We start from the raw sequence: 4,674 nt of genomic DNA, 5'->3' as shown, positions 1-4,674 counted from the left end.
TTGTGATCTCTTTCTGTCAAATAAATAAATAAAATCTTTTAAAAAAAAAAAAGTAGGTTTAGAGAAAACATACCTCAACATAACAAAGGCCATATATAAAAGAAACCACAGCTAACATCATAATGGTAAAAAACTGAACGATTTTCCTCTAAGATCAGGAACAAGACAAAAATGTCCACTCTTAACTACTTTTATTCATCATAGTACTGGAAGTCCTGACCACAGCAGTCAGAAAAGAAATAGAAAATAAAGGCATCCAAACTGGTAAGGAAGAAGGAAAACTTTCACTATTTGCAGATGACATCATCCTATATATAGAAAACCCTAAAAACTCTACCAAAAAAACTACTAGAACTGATAAATGAATTCAGTTTAGTTGCAGGATACAAAATTAATATACACATATCTGTTGCATTTTTATACACTAATAATGTAATAAAGAGAAATTAAGAAAACAATCCCATTTGCAATTGCACCAAAAAGAATACGATACCTAGAAATAAACTTAACCAAGGAGGCAAAAAACCTTCACCCTGAAAACTATAAAACATTGACAGAGGAAACTGAAGATGACACAAGCAAATGGAAAGATATCCCACACTCATGGATTGGGAGACCAATATTGGTAAAACATCCATACTACCCAGATTTACAGATCTAATGCAATCACCAAAAGTATTTTTCACAGAACTGTAACAAATAATCCTAAAATCTGTATGAAACCACAAAAGACCTCAAATACCCAAAGCAATCTTGAAAAATAAAACTGAGGTATCACAATCTCAGATTTCAAGATACACTACAAAGCTGTGGTACTATAAACAGTATGGTACTGGCACAGAAATAAACACATAGATCAACAGAATAGAATAAAGAGCCCAGAAACAAACTCACACTTTTATGGTCAATTGATATATAACAAAGGAGGCAATGATGTCTAATGGAAAAAACAGGGTCTCTTCAACAAATGGTATTGGGAAAACTGGACAGCCACATGCAAAAGAATGAAACTGGACTACTTTCTTCCACCATACACAAAAATAAACCGAAAATACATTGAAGACCTATATGTGATACTTGAAACCATAAAATTCCTAAAAGAAAACACAAGCAGTAATTTCTTTGACATCAGCCTTAGAAATAGTTTTCTAGATATGTCTCCTCTGACAAAGGAAACAAAAGCAATATTAAACTACTGATACTATACCAAAATAAAAATCTTTTTTTTGCACAGCAAGGGAAACCATCAAGAAAACATAAAGACAACCTACTGAATGGGAGAAGATATTTGCAAATGACGCATCTGACATGGGGTTAATACGCAAAATATATAAAGAATTTATAAAACTCAACACCAAAAAACCCTAAATAATCCAATTAAAAAATGGACAGAGGACATGAATAGGCATTTTTTTTCAAAAGAAGACATCCAGATGGCCAACAGACACATGAAAAGATGCTCAGTATCACTCATCATCAGGGAGAAAAGCAAATCAAAACCACAATGAGATATCACCTCACACCTGTCAGATTAGCTAAAATCAAAAACACAAGAAATAGTAAGTGTTGGGGATGATGTAGAGAAAAAGAAATCCTCATGCACTATTGGTGGGAATGCAAGCTGGCACAGCCACTGTGGAAAACAGTATGGAGTTTCCTCAAAAAAATAAAAATAGAACCACCATCTGACCTAATAATTCCACTCCTGAGTATTTACCCAAGAAAACAAAAAAAACTAATTTAAAAAGTATATGCCCCCTTGTATTTATTACAGCAGTATTTCAAATAACCAAGCTATGGAAGCAACCCAAGCATCCACTGATAGATGAATGGATAAAGAAGAGGTGGTAGGGGTGCCCGGCTGGCTCAGCCGGTGAAGCATGCAACTCTTGATCTCAGGGTTGTGAGTTCAAGCCCTGCATTGGCTGTGGAGCTTACTTAAAAAAAGAAAAAAAGAAGAGGTGGTATATATATTCAATGGAATTCTGCTCAATCATAAAAAAGAATAAAGAATAAGACCTGGCTGTTTGTAACACCATAGATGGATCCAGAGGGTATAATGTTATGAAATAAGTCAGTCAGAGAAAGACAAATGCCATCTGATTTCACTCATGTGGCATTTAAGAAAGAAAACAAAGAAACAAAGAGAAAGACAAACAAAAATAGACTCTTAAATACAAAGAACAAACTGGTAGTTGCCAGAAGAGAGGTGGGTGGGAGGATAGGTGAAATAGGTGAAGGGAATGGAGAACATGCTTATTATGATGAGCACTAAGTACTATACAGAATTGTTGAATTGTTGGGGCACCAGGGTGGCTCAGCCCATTAAGCATCTGGGTCTTGATTTTGGCTCAGGTCATGATCTTAGGGTAGTGAGATGGAGACCCATGTCAAGCTCCTTATTTAGCACAGAGTCTGCTAGTCCTTCTCCCTCCCCCTCCGCTCCCTGCCTCTAAAAATAAATAAATAAAATTTTTTAAAAGATTTTATTTATTTATTTGACAGACAGAGATCACAAGTAGGCAGAGAGGCAGGCAGGGCAGGGGGTGGGGGGAAGCAGGCTCCCCACGGAGCAGAGAGTCCAACGTGGGACCCTGAATTCATGACCTGAGATGAAAGCAGAGGCTTTAATCCACTGAGCCACCCAGGCACCCCAAATAAAATCTTTTTTAAAAGAGACTTGTTAAGGGGCGCCTAGGTGGCTCAGTGGGTGAAAGCCTCTGCCTTCGGCTCAGGTCATGATCCCAGGGTCCTGGGACTGAGCTCCATGTTGGGCTCTCTGCTCAGCAGGGAGCCTACTTCCTCCTCTCTCTCTCTCTCTGCCTGCCTCTCTGCCTACTTGTGATCTCTGTCTTGTAAAATAAATAAATAAATAATTTTAAAAAGACACTTGTTAAATCTTTATATTGTACACCTGAAACTAATATGACACTGTATGTTAATTATACTTGAATAAAATAAATTCCCCCTATTGTTATGCTGGCTCTGTGACCTTGGATGAGTCATTCTCTCCACAGCTGTAAGATGCAGAAACCTATATCACAGATTTGTCCTGAAGGTTATGTGAGACAGCGCCTGGCTCATAATAATCAATGTTAGCTATTATTATTAGCACTTCACAGAGTCTGGTTTCCATTAGAGTCGGTTGTATATATATCTGTCTTCCTCACTAGACTGTGAGCAAACTGTTTATATCCCACACATCTGGCATAGGGACATAATGGTAGACACACAATAATATTTGTCGGATTGCTTTGAAGGTATGCCAGGAAGAGGAAAGGGAGGGTGCTGGAAACAAATTTAATGTTCTTTATGATTTTATCCAGGGCCAACCTCTGCAGTGTATGTTTCTCTTCTATTACCAGAGAACATTGTCTCAGACTCTAAGGTTGCTCTTTGATGGGGTTGGGGAGGCACTATTTCTGGAACCAGTCGTTCTGTTCAGAGATAGCAAGGTTGAACTAGGAGGCATCTGAAATCTGCAGTTTGGCCCCTGGCTGAACGGGGAGTGGGGGCTGAAGTTCTGCCAGAGCTGGACCGGCCGAACTGGGTTCTCTGGCGTGGGACCACATCAGCTCCGAAGCTCATCCACCTAGAAGGGAGGCATCTCATTTCTCAGTGTATTCACTTAGAGGGATGTCTTAAGAGAGCACATAAAAGAACAGTATGTACCAGTGGGAACTCTATTGCAAATTCATAGGTCCCCTTTTAGTCCTTTGTTTGTTTGTTTGTTTGTTTGTTTTGATAGCACTAATGTTTATTAAACGGTACCTTAGTACAGATGCTAGGAATTGCCAATGATGCTCTTGATGTATAAAGCCCGGATGCTCGGCCAGTTCTTGAGCAATGACACCAGGAAACTGACTGCTGAGTAGATGTCGTACACGAGCTCATCATGTATTATCTTCACGGGCCAATGGCCACTGCCGGACACAGCACCTTCTTCATCTGGAATTTGATTGCGGACTTCACTTCATCCATTCGGTCACTCTGTTCTCCCTGTGCGTCAGCAAGGAAGGGAACTTGCCAGCCTTATTCAGGCCTGGGCCCAGGATTTGTGGGATCTGCTCGATCAGAGATTCTGAAGCCAAAAAGGCATCATACTTCTTGGGCAGCTTCTTGATTTCTTTTTTTTTTTTTTTTTTGTCCTTGTTGAGTTTCTTCAGCACCTTCCTGTCCAGGCAGGGAGTATCCACAGCCTTGGCCTCTCAACACAGTGCTGCCAGTCCCCCAAGACACACGGAGAACGTGGGTGGGGAGGAAAGGTAAGCCTGACGGTGTCTGAGAAGTGTTCATCCTCGTTCTTCAGGCTGATGTGCAGCTCCGCCGTCTCCATAACCTTCCTGCACCTGCACCTGCGCTGGTTGCTTGCGGGCCTTCCCGCCCCACCTCTCACAGGGAGTCATGGGGGACTCTGCTGCTCACAGCGCCACACACAATAACCAGAAGAGTCACAGGTCCCCTTTTAAACCAGCCTCCTGATTCTTGGATAAACATCAACTAAAATAATAATACTTAGTTTATTAAATATTTGTTGAGTTCCCAGTATGGGCTAAACATTGTATTAGATGATGCCCATCCAAAGGTCGATAAAGAAATTATTGTCCGGGTAAGCAACACAGAGGGCAGGAATGTGGATGAGTGTGGCGACCAACAGTTTAGGTGTAAGCTGTG

At 40.4% G+C, this 4,674-nt stretch overlaps 1 pseudogene; it reads right to left on the bottom strand.

Annotated features, from left to right (window-relative positions):
• Window positions 1-3,784: 3,784 nt before the first annotated feature.
• Window positions 3,785-4,336, bottom strand: LOC111145018 (annotated as a pseudogene).
• Between the last annotated feature and the right edge of the window lie 338 nt (window positions 4,337-4,674).

Source organism: Enhydra lutris, unplaced genomic scaffold, assembly GCF_002288905.1.
Source record: "Enhydra lutris kenyoni isolate GAN:26980312 unplaced genomic scaffold, ASM228890v2 scaffoldscaffold12, whole genome shotgun sequence".
NCBI lineage: Eukaryota > Metazoa > Chordata > Mammalia > Carnivora > Mustelidae > Enhydra > Enhydra lutris.
This window is presented reverse-complemented; position numbering and strand designations above follow the sequence as displayed.